We start from the raw sequence: 13,090 nt of genomic DNA, 5'->3' as shown, positions 1-13,090 counted from the left end.
AAATTGTATAGGATGTCATAGGTTAGGTGGGAAGTTTAAGCTTATCAAAGATTCAAATTTCAAGCTCACTTAACCATATATGCATCCTACCTTGACCCTAGCCCCATTACAACTTATGAAAAGACCTCATGATACTTGTATGCATGCATTGAATAAATGTTGATTGTTAGAAGAAAAACAAATCTTAGAAAGCATGATTAGAAGAGAATTGAGAGAATCGACCCTACACACTTGAGTGACTAGAGTGCAAACACTTCCGGTGAGGGTTCGATGTTCAATTCTTTGATTCCCGGCTTTCATGAGCTTTCTTCTTGCAAGTCTACTTGAACTTCATTTTTATGCTTGAATTGGTAGGATTCATGAATCGTTATATGATCTTAGCCCTACTTGTGCATGTATGTCTTGGAGATTAGTTTAGGTTGCATTTAGATTAGTTCACATTAAATAAATGTTGATACCCTTTGCTTTCTCTTGGTTTAAGCATGAGGACATGCTTGGTTTAAGTGTGGGGAGGTTGATAAACCCCCTTTGTAGGGTTTATCTTGTGCCTAATTTAGGAAATTTTATCACCTTTCACCCACATTTATTCAATGAAATAGCATGGTTTTATGGTTGTCTCTTTATTTGTGCTTAGATGTGAAAACATGCTTTCTAGGTCCTTAATTGATTGATTTTGATTCACCTTCGATTCTACTAGATGCCTTGATTTGTTTGTTAAGTGATTTCAGGAAGAAAAGGGCTAGGAATGGATTAAAGGAGTGAAGAGGAAAGCATACAAAGTGGAGAAGACAGGAAAAAGCCAAAAGATTTGTAAATCTTCGTCCACGCGCACGCGCACCAGACGCGCATGCGTGGATCGCGAAAAACCTCAGGGACGCGCACGCGTGCTGTGCGCGTACGCGTCGGTGGCCGCACGTGATTTTTAAATAGAAAACGTGCTCAGCAATTTTTGAGAAGATGTGGGGCCCAGTTGCAACCAACTTTGGCGCCAGAAGTGCTTTAAAAGACCAAGGATTGAAGGGGAACACATCATTCACACCATTCACTTCACATTATACACATTACGATTAGATTTAGTTAGAGAGAGAAGCTCTCACTTCTCTCTAGGATTAGAAATTAGGATTAGGTTTAGTTCGTAGATCTAGATTTAGATTCATGCTTTCTTCTACTTTTGATTCTCAATTCTTGTTGTTACAATCATCTTCTTCTATTCTTTTGTTGTAATTTTCTTTATGTTGCTTCTATACTTTGTTGTAGATCTACTCTTGCTCCTTCTCTTTTCTTTCAATTCAAGTTGAGGTAATTCATAATAATTGTGTTTCTTTTGATTGTTGTTGTTGATTTCTTATATTCTATTGTTTTTAGATTCTATTTTTGTTATCAATTTACTATGCTTCCTTTAGTGCCTTCCAATTATTTGATGAAATACTTGGTTGGATTTTAGTGTAGATTTTGTTCCTCTTGGTCTAGGTGGAGTAATTAGTGACGCTTGAGTTATCTAATTCCTTTGTTGATTGATAATTAGAAGTTGCTAATTGATTTGGATACCACTAAAGTTAGTCTTTCCCTTGGGAGTTGGCTAGGACTTGTGGAATCAAGTTGATTCATCCACTTGACTTTCCTCCATGATTAGGGGTTAACTAAGTGGTAGCAATGGATTATTGTGGTCACAATTGAGGAGGATAACTAGGATAGGACTTCTAATTCTCATAACCTTGCCAAGGCCTTTTTAGCTATTAGTTTATTTTGATTGCCATTTACATTTCATGTCTCTTATCAAAAACCCCAAAATATAACTCATAACCAATAACAAGAACATTTTATTGTAATTCCTAGGGAGAACGACCCGAGGTTTAATACTTCGGTTTATAGATTTTAGGGGTTTGTTACTTGTGACAAACACAATTTTTGTATGAAAGGATTATTGTTGGTTTAGAAACTATACTTGCAATGAGACTTCATTTGTGAATTCTAAACCACACAAAAGTCCAATCATCACCTATCCTATGGTCCACTAGGCTAAGTGTCTAGAAATATTACATATTACATAGAAAAAACCGAAACCATACCTTGGCCGATTCCCAATATGCACAATACACCAATTTGAGTCCAACTCAAGCCTCCAATCACCAACAAATCACCAATCAACTCCAACAAGCATCAACAATCAAATTTTCCAAGCTATTCACATTAATTTAACACAAATCAATACTTAAGGTTCCTAAATACATAATTTCACAAAGGTAAAGAGTTTTTTTTACCTTTTCTGATGGTGTTTGGGGCACAAACCACCAATATCCCAACCTTAGATACCACCTAATCAATTGAAAACACAATCCACTTAAAACCAAAACCTTAAATTTCAAATTTCTTAGAGTAGCAGAATGGGGAGTGAAATTCAAAATGTTACCTATGAAAGTTAGATAGAACTAATGGGCTCGACAAGAGCTTCACGTAGCCGCAAATGACATGCGAATCGAAGCACCGTAGCCTGAGTTATGGTCAAATGAAGTTGGATGTGAATAGTATTTTTAAAACTCTCTCCTCTCTTCCTCTCATTCACGTTGCTTCAGCCTTCTTGTGCTGAAAGTGGCTGAATTTGTCACTTAAGTGGCTTTATATATATTGAGCTTGGGCCAACTTGGGCCCGGGCTAACCTGTTAGCGTTTTTGGGCCGTTTGCCCCAATTTCGGGCCAAACATTTAAAATTAGTGCCCAGTTTTCAACTTTAATTATTTTTTAAGTTTTTCTACAATTTTTACTACTCTCACACAATACCGAACAGATTTAAGCCGGTACTACCGGCTAATTTATCGGTACATATTTTTATGCAATTTTTTTTTTGCAGAAAATTACATTTTCCAACTCAAAAAATCTACTTAGTCTAAATATTATATTTAAATTTTCTAATTAATATTCTAAATTTTTAGATCCTATTTTGGGTAATTAAATTAATTTAATTAAGCAGCTAATTAATCGCAGTTCTTACATCTCTCAATTCTGAAAGTTTTGAACTTGGCTTGATAAGTGACACTGAATTAATTAGATTTAAATCTTAAGAATTGTGTGGCTTATAAATCAGTATGTGTGCTTAATCTCTTATCATAATTGATTAATCAGGAATTGACTATTAGTTAAGTTTAGGGAAACCGAATTACCAAGGAATTGGGGTTTGGTTAATTAGGGTTCGCCGTAAGATAAATCTTTGCATGATCCAGGTAGACAGTGAAAGGCATTCTTCTTGAAGTTTTAAACATCTCTGAAACCTTAGCATTCCATTCATACTATTTTCTTAACAATTTATAAACTATTTCATTTAATCTTCTATTTTTACTATTTGATATTTCTGAAATCCTAATTTACAATTGTCTAGTTATAATAATCGATTAATTCTTGTGTGCTCAATCCATTAATCCTCACGAAAACGATAACTCACTCTTGTAGTATTTCTTGATACGATTTGGTGCACTTGCTGAGTTGTGGTTTTGCGAAATTCCACATCAGTCGGCAACTGGAGAAGTGCTTTTTCGCCTGACCTACGACACACAGGCAGTAATCCCAGTGGAAATTGAGGAGCCAAGTCCTAGATTCTCCCTCAGGACCTTTGACCAAGAAGCAAAGAAAGATCTAATAATCGAAGGAAACTCACACCAAATTGGGAGGGCCCTTACCGTATCTGAGAAACATGTGGTAAAGGAGCTTACCGACTAGAAAGGCTCGACGGTTCCATCACCCCAAGAACTTGGAATGTCGTTAACCTCAAGAAATTCTACTCAAAAAAGTTAACGCCGAATCTTTGTAGTTTTCTCTTATCATTTTTTACTATTTTGCTCACCAAAGGGTACTCTTTCTTCACCTTTTGGACCCACGAGGGCTAAAGAAAGGTTTTGACAAGGCCTAAATCTCTTTTCAAAGTTGATTCTAATATTTCATTTACATTTGTATTTAATTTTATAAGTTACCTGCTCATCCTTTAAACAAAATCCTAATTATTTTCCAAGCTAACTGCACGGCATCCCGGGACTTATCAACCCAGAAGCCATAATTAAAACACCTTAAAAGTGGATATCAAAAACAAAAACGTGACACGAAGTTTGCAAACTTAAACCAACATGCCATAAATACGGTATCCAAAATATTCAAAGTCGAGCATACATTCAAAATATACAATAAATAGAAACTAGGTTTTCTTCTCAAAGCTATAATCTCCAATCTGCCCATCTCAGGTAGTCTTGAAGGCACCAATCCGGGAGACTTCAAAATCAGGAGAAAGGAGGGAAACTTGCAACTTTAAAGACTCCTTAGTAGCAGAAATGGCTTCCTTTGCAATCCTCACAATCTCCTTATTTCTCTTTTTCAAGACGTCCGCAGCATCCTTGGTGGCTTTCGCTTTCTTCTCTGCCTCCTCAGCCCGACACTCCTCTTTTGAAGCCTCCATCCTCAAGGATGTCTCACGATCGATAAGATGATGGATCTCATTCTCAGCTTCCTGAGCTTTTTTCTTAGCCTTAGCCCTAGTAGCTTCAGTCATATCCCTTTCTGATCGGGCAGTCATCAGATTGGTCTGGGCCTGCCAAAGTTTCTCATCAAACACTCATGACTACCCTAGAACTATCTTTTATCCTACGAACCACCATTGCAGAATGAAGCAATGAGTGATAGACCCACTTTGCTTGATCGACAAGATCGTGGTTGTTGAAGTACTCTTCTGTCTTTGGAAGCAAGTGCTCATCAATGAAAGCTGGGGCATCAAAAAAGCTTTCTCCATCACAAAAGAAACGACAACCTCCTTCCTCTTCCCACTCGATGCCGTCTTTCATTTTTTCAAGGAGATGGGGGGCATGATCTCATGAAGATCATACTCAGCTTGAGGCATCTGAGGCAGGGACCTCCTCAGTATGAGGCTGCCATGAGGTTTTTCATGGTCGTAAGCCCACCGGCTATATCAACTGCAAAAAAAGGAAACTCATGAGAATGAAGATACTAAAAAGAAGGATACAGATATGAAGTAAAAAGAAAGAAACCTACCCATATATACTGACGACCAGCCTCCTGGTCACCTATCACACGTCGGGGGTTCAACGGCCTATTCCAAAAAATGACCGTCAATACCTAGACTATGTTTTTACTTTCTCAACTACCCTTCAAAAGTTTCCTTTACTAGGTAGTCGGCCGCGGCCTCATACTTCCTGTAGGTCGGGAACCTCGGTTCCCCTTCTAGAGTGTGTCAAAATGGATGATATCCTCTTGCCAGTCTCACTTTGAAGTACTCCTCCTTGAACCAAATTCTTATGTTTTTAAGCTTCTTTTTCATTAGTTTTCTTAGTTTTTGAATCAAACCCTTATGTTTTTAGTGATATTTTGATAACTGATCATATATTTAGAGTTGTGTTAGAATAATTGTATTTTCAGCCAAAATCAAGCAAATTAGGATAAAAATCGACACAAAAACAAGCTTGGAGGCGTAGGCCCAAAGAAGACAAGCTCACTTCTTAGAAAGCCAAGCTAGCGCCCAAATCTAATTACCAGCATCAAAGAGGTGGCGCCCGACATCAAAGAGGTGGCACCCAGCATCAAGGAATGATGCCCAACACCACTTCTCCAAGCCTGACACAAAAACATAGCACCCAACCCCACTACAAAGTCTATGTACTGGGTGCCCGGCATAAAGTCACCAAGCCTGGCACCAATGCATAACCAACTCCGAGGAAGCTTCAACTGAATTCAAGATTCAAGATTTAAGTGATTAGTTAGAAACAATCTCTTCTAGAAAGATAAGATTTGGTTGTTTGGATTAAATTAGATTAGATTTGAATTTGAATAAGTTGTCTTTCTAAAAGATAATATTAGATTAGTTTTTGAATTTTAATTAGTTAGGAAAGTTGATATAAATAAGTGAACAATATTCACAAGAGGAGGATGTCAATCCACGGATTGTATACCACCTCTCTCGAGTTTAGTTGTGTTCTTCTCTACCATGAACAACTAAACCTCTCTTGTTAAAGGTTAGGGGCTTGATGAAGACCAAATGTCAACTCGAAATTTCTCAAATTGTAACTTCGTTGTACGCATAGTTCCCAATCAACAATTAAGTCTCAATCAAAGTTTAAATATAAAGGTTTGTCACAATCCAAGATAAATTAATAACCGGGAGTTTTTAAGTCCCGGGTCGTCTCCCTTGAATCATGCAATTTAGGTGTCACACTTTCGGTTGTGAAATAAGGGGTTTTCTTCAATTAAGGAACGGAAAATTAAAGGAACTAAGGAATAAAAAAACTAACAAATGATCAAAAAGGAAATTAATGCAAACTAAAAGAAAGCAAGATCAAAACTTAGTGAAAATGCTATAAATGCATAAAAGAGCCTTGACTTGGGAATGAGAATTAAGGAATCCTATCATTGTCATAACCACAACTATGGCAACTATGATGAGTTAATCTCACTTCGTCAACCCCTAACATCGAGGAGTAAGTCAAGCAAGTATAATTGACCTTAATCCATAAGTCCTAGCTAACTCACTAATTAACTTAGTGAAAAGCTAGCGTCAATAGAAACAAGAATCAACTAACAACCCAAGAATTACCACTAAATGTCGGACATTATGACTCTAGTACTAGGAACTCATTTTTTAAGCCAAGGTGTGAAAATCTACTCAAAATCTCCAAGTGGCATTTTCACAAACACTTGGTGGGCAATAAAGCAAAACATAGGAAATTGCAAAAGAAAGTGAAAACTATAACCAAAATATTCACAATATCAATAATAGAAATCATAAAACATTAAATTCATCAACCAAAACTTCAAGGAATCAAAATTGTATATATTAACAAAATAACTAGAACCATAAGAACATAAGAGTAAATGTGATGTAATTAAAGAGAAATTAAAGAGTACTTACAAAAGAGATGAGCAAAATCCAAGACCAAAATTGGAACTATAAAATTCTACAATGAAACCTAATTAAAAACCCTGAGAGAGCATTTTTTTATAGTACTCTACTCCTACTCCTAATAATGTTTTCTATCCTAAAAAAGAGCTCTTCCTTGATATGGAATGAAATCCCCTTGATATAGCACCCAATTAGTTTTAGAAACATAAAAAATTGGGCCAAGAGACCCCAAAATCGCGAGCCACATCACATTTTAATGAAGTCACGTGCTGGGACTTGTGCGTATGCACACTTGCTAATTTTTTCACTTGTGCATACACACAGAAGGTTGTGCGTACGAACACTTGACTGTGTGCTTCTCCTTTGTTTTCTTCATGAAATCTCCCATTTTGCATGCTTCCTTCCACTTTTTCCTAGCCATTCACACTTAATTGACTTGAAATCACTTAACAAAATATATCACGGTATCGAATGGAATAAATGTTGAATTAAAATGATCAATTTAAGTATAAAAATACATGTTTTCACATTTAGGTTCAAATTAAAGAGAAATCACAAAAGTATGCTATTTTGGTAATTAAGTGTGAGTTTATGTGATGAAATTCATCCATTTCAAGCCAAAAAATCGTTATCAAATATGGACTCATCAATTCACCCACACTTAAACAATAGCATGTCGTCATGCTAAACACAAACAAAGAGAATGATCAAAGGGTAAAGAACTTATTAAATGTACTATGTATATGCATTGAAGCATACTAAATATTTTCTATATCCATCTATACTAAAGTGTCCTATTGACTTGGTGAAAAGAAAACATCAAATTTCCAAGCAAACATGTAGACATATAGGAATAAATAAAGAAATAATTCAATGCAATCACAATCCAAAGAATTGATTCAAGTCTCAAAAATGAAGCAACTTGCAAGAAAATACAAAATTTGAGGTGGAGACATAGAATTGATTAATTGAACCAAGGTTCTAAAAATTGGACCGGACCGGCTGGTTCGACCGGATTAACCGGGAACCTGTCAGTTGGCCGGTCCGATTAACGCCAAAAACCAGTCTGCCAAAAACCGGTGAAAAATTGGTCAAACCGGTGAACCAGATGAACCGGTCGGTTTTTTGAAGGTCTGGTTCTTTCATTCACATCAAAACGGTGCCATTTTGGTTTTTTTATTTTTTCAATTCTGCTCTGTTGAATTAACTAAATGAATTGCTGAATTTAATTATGTTGAATGCCATATGAATTTTATGAGCTATGAATTGATATATTGGTCTGGATTGCTGGATTGCTGGATTCTGGATTGCTGTCATTCTAAGTTGGGGTTGATGGTTGGTTTTAACGGTAGTTGTTAATTTTGTCAATTGTGTGTTCTGAGTTGGGGGTTGTTGGTGATGTGATTCTTAATTTACTTTGATGCTGAGTATGGATTTTTTGTTTTGATTATGGATTCTTTTAGTTCTTCTGTTTTTGGAATTTTTTGACTTTGGAGGCTGAGTTTTCTATTTTTGAATTCTGAGTTTTTATTGTTTGAATACTTGATTAGAAGTCTTTGATAAAATTTTTTATGATTTTGAATTTTTTGTTGCCAGTGATTTGAATTTTTATGTAAGTTTGTTATTCTGAATTCTTTTTTGTGATTATTGAATTTGATCTGTTAGGTTCTAGCCTCCAAAAGCAAGTGTATGTTGTTGCCAAGAATGTCATTAGAGGTAAAGGAATTGTTCTCAGATGATGAACGTGAATAGGAGAATTATGCAGTACCAACACCAGTTTATTGTTGTGCAAGAGCCAAGAAGTCATAGAGTGAAAGAGAATTTAAAAATACAAAAGAAAATTGATTTAATTATGATATGCATGACTCTTTTACACTGAAATGTACAAATAATAATACCTAGTTACTGCTTTAGTTTTTATAATATCTATATGTATATTAAATTTTAATAATTTTAATGTATATTGAATTAAAATGGTTCAACCACGGTTTGACCCCGGTTGAACCATTGAACCATTGAACCAGTCACTTGACCGGTTCGATGACCGGTTTGGTTCTCGCAACCTTGAATTGAACCCTCACCAGATGCTTATGCGCTCTCAACGCTTAGTGTCTAGGGTTTAATCACTCAAGTCTCCTCTAATCATGCTTTCTAGGATTTGCTATTCATCTAACAATCAATAAGTATTTGATACATGTATGCACATATCATGAGGACTTCTTAGGGTTGTAATGGGGTTAGGGTGAAGGTAGGATTAATGTGGTCAAGTGGACTAATAAATTGGATCTTTAATTAGGTCAAGTATCCCATTCAACCTATACCAACCCACTCACTAAATGCATTCTAACTACCCCATACTTTCTTTTTACACACATTCATGCCTCTTTTTCATCCAAGTCCACATATGCATTTCTTATTCATATTTCTTTTTTTGGGGCAATCTTTGTCCCCTTTTTGCTATTATTATATTATATTTTTTATTTCATTTTTTCTATATTTTTTTCTATGACAAATGCATATGGTTTAAGCAAATTGATACATGAATGTGCACCCATTTTCAATGAATACCCAAAATATTTTTATGTCTCTACCAATGCTTTCCAAAAATTCTCCCACACTTGAATAACACACACACCTCAACATAAGCTAATCAAAGATGCAATTCTTGATTTTCGCTTAGGGTTAGCGATGTGGTAACAACTAGAATAAAAGGGGATTAAAAAGTTCAAAATTAGCTCACAAAGGTAGATATAAGGATTAGGCTATATGGGTGAGTAAGCTTAGCTTAAAAAATGGCCTCAATCATGCTAAATGCATTCAAAACATCAAATATCAGAAACAAAGAATCAAGCAAATCTAACATCACAATCATAGAAGGAGCATAGCACACAAGAATAAAGATTGTGGTTGAAATATGCAACCACATATTAGAAGCTCAAATATCACTTGGTGTCTTGTTCTATCTCCTTTCTATGTTCCACAAAAACCATTTAAGCAAGTCTTAAAAATAATTTTTCGAATCAAAACAATGGAATGCCCTAAAAGAGTTTTCTTAGAAATTTTTGTTGTTTTTACCAAAATTATTTCCTATATATATATGTATGATGTGATGGATGTAAAGTTTAAAATTTTTCCTAGTTTTTTTCCTAATTTCCAATACCCAAAAATTATCATGAACAATTAGGACAAGATTGAACTAGGCACTATACTATTCACAACATCCAATCACAACTTCTATCTATAGAATATATACCTATCAAAAATGCAAATGCAATATATATATCAACTAAAGTAAGGTGCAATAGTAAAAAATACTAACAAATATCTACAAGAAACATAATTAAAGAAAATAAAAATAAAGTGCAAAGTGTTTGGAGAAGAAAATTTATGCTCCAAAAATCGCGAATCCTCTCCCACACTTAAGCGTTGCACGGTCCTTCATGCATGAACACAATCCGGGGAGAATGGCTCTAAAGCACTCCACCTTCAGCCGACGGATGTGGGGGCTCGAGCTGTTGAAAAATTTTGCCAAGCCCAATGTAGGATTGGCATCTCCATACTCGGCGTTCTCCTCCTCTACCGGATCCTTGTTTTTATGGCTCATCCTCCAAAAAGAATGAATAGAGTATAATTAGGAATCATAAGGCAAGTGGCACAAAAAGGCAAAGGAAGAAGCAAATACAGTGCATACTTAGAGCCAAGAGAAAACAAACAGGCATTTAATTGAGGAAGTTTGCATAGTGGTGTGGTGCGATAAAAATAAGCCAGGCGCGTATTCCAATTATGCGCGCGATTGGAATACACACAACGGCCGGTTAAAACGGCATCCACACAATAAAAAAATGAGCATGAATTCCTCAATTAAATGGCCTAAGATACACAGACAGGATGTGATGCCAGGGCATCATGGCCTATTTTTCTATGCTTTTTCAATAGATTTTAATTCAGTTTTCATACAATTTCTGCTGATAAAGGAGCAAAAGCATGAAAAATCTCTGCATGAAACAAAATCTCAAGCATAGGTGAATTTTAGTTAATATACATGGTAAATATGATGAAATAGATCACACTAAGTGATGTTTTGATTTTGAGTATTATTAGCACACTTAGTATATAGGTATCATCTTGTATGTTACCTTGATGCACTTTGTTTGTTTGATTTCAGGCCAAAAGAAGCAGAGAAGAGCCACGTTAGTGGCTACGTTAGTTTCACTAACGTGGGCACTAACGTGGAAGGAAGAAAAGTTGGAACGTTAGTGGGAACGTTAATGGCATCAACTTTGAAGAAGGAGCAGCGCTAGTGGCAAAAGTGAGTGCCAATAACGCTAGCGAAGGTGCAAGAAGACCTACGTTAGTCTCCACGTTAGTTACATTAACGTGAGAACTAACGTGGAAGGAAAGGGAAACACCAATGTTAGTGGAAAAAGTGAGTGCCACTAACGTTTGCGAAACAAAAAGACTCACGTTAGCTTCTACGTTAACTACATTAACGTGGGAACTAACGTGGAAGGAAAGGGAGATGCCAACGTTAGTGGAAAAGGTAATCTCCACTAACGTTTGCGAAGCAAAAAGACCCACGTTAGCTTCCACGTTAACTACATTAACGTGGTAGTTAACGTGGGCAAAAGTCTCACCTGGCAGCCTGACCATGCCTTCTTCAAACAAGAATAACTTGAGCCGCAAAACTCCAAATGAGGTGATTCCAGTGGCATTGGAAAGTAGGATTATAGAGCTTTCCAAGCATATATAGCACTACATGGTGGACACTAAATTTAAGGGAGAAAACCTGCCCCGAAAGTGTAAAGATGAACATGGTGTCAACCTGTAGTAAGGCCAGCTGACCTCTTCACCTTCCAAGAAGTATAACTCGAGTTGTAGAGCTCCAAATGATGCGCTTCTGAAGGCGTTGGAAAGTAGACATCCAGGACTTTCCAACAATATATAATAGTATGGGATGCACATTAATTTTGAGCTTCAGAAACTGGCAATATTCATCCCCTGATCACTAACATTATTGTGACTCACGTTTTCCAGTAATGCTAGCAACTATGCTAGCGACCTTGTCCACTTCAAAGGAGCATAACTTTAGTTACAGAGATCCAATTGAGGTGATTCCAGTTGCGTTAGAAAGCTGACATTCAGAGCTTTCCAACGATATATAATACTTAATAGTGGGCATAAAATTGGAGCACAAATCAGAGGCATCTTTTAAGCCCCAAAACACCAACTGGGTAGCAAGTGTGACGTTAGCCACACTAACTTTAGCACTAACGCCACACTTGTAGCGTTAGTATGGCTAACGGCAGAAATAATGCCAAGTCATCCTGGACCTCAATTTGATTCACTTCTCTCTCAAGTCCACTTCAAAGCTCAAGCAAGCAAGCCCACAAGTGTCAACCAATCAAGGCCACAAGAAGCATCTAGAATAGAAATTTTCATTTCATTGTAATTTGCTTTTAATTTCATTTTGTAATTTAGGAGAGCCTATATAAAGGCCTTAGTTTTTACATTCAAGGGATATACTAGAACGGAGAATTGAAGGAAGGGGGAGAGAGTGAAGACCAATTCAAACTTCTGTGAATTGGCACACTCCAAGGGGAGTGGGTCTTCGGACCCCTCCCCTCCTACACTCTTCTTCCTTTTCTTTTCTTTTCTTCCTTAGGAGTAGTTTCGTTTTATTTGTACTTTTCATTTATGAATTTTGAAGTTTCAATTTTAGTTTTAATCTTCATATTTACTTTTCTGCACTTTCTTTCTTTTCTATTTTGGTAGAGCAATGATCAACTAACTCTTTTCATTGGGTTAGGGAGCTCTGTTGTAATTTGATGGATCAATAATAGTTTTCATTACTCTTCTTTATTTCCTTGTTACTTATCACTCCAATATGATTCGTCTGACTAGGATAATCAATTAACCATTGATTGCTTAATCCGTTAATCTTTGTGGGATTCGACCTCACTCTTTTGTGAGTTATTACTTGACGACAATTCGGTATACTTGCCGAAGGGAAATTTGTGGAGAGACAAGTTTTCCGTGCATCAAGTTTATGGCGCCGTTGCCGGGGATTAATTGTGATTAACAAACTACCGGTTGGTTGATTACCTAGATTAGACATTTTCTTTTTTTTTTTTTTGCTTTTTTCATGTAATTGCTTTAGTTCTTTACTTTCTATGCCCTCTAACTGTTTGTGTTAATGCCTCA

General features: G+C 36.3%; 1 long non-coding RNA gene across 1 annotated transcript; it reads right to left on the bottom strand.

The window, feature by feature from the left end:
- Positions 4,096-5,790, bottom strand: LOC110268853. The gene is made up of 2 exons (XR_002357451.1): positions 5,029-5,790; positions 4,096-4,940 (listed from the first exon to the last, which is right to left on the bottom strand). It is a non-coding gene; the product is annotated as an uncharacterized LOC110268853 (long non-coding RNA).

The sequence above is a fragment of the Arachis ipaensis genome, chromosome B02 (assembly GCF_000816755.2).
Source record: "Arachis ipaensis cultivar K30076 chromosome B02, Araip1.1, whole genome shotgun sequence".
NCBI classification, from domain to species: Eukaryota; Viridiplantae; Streptophyta; class Magnoliopsida; order Fabales; family Fabaceae; genus Arachis; species Arachis ipaensis.
The sequence above is the reverse complement of the archived record's forward strand: the minus strand, read 5'-3'. Positions and strand labels throughout refer to the sequence as shown.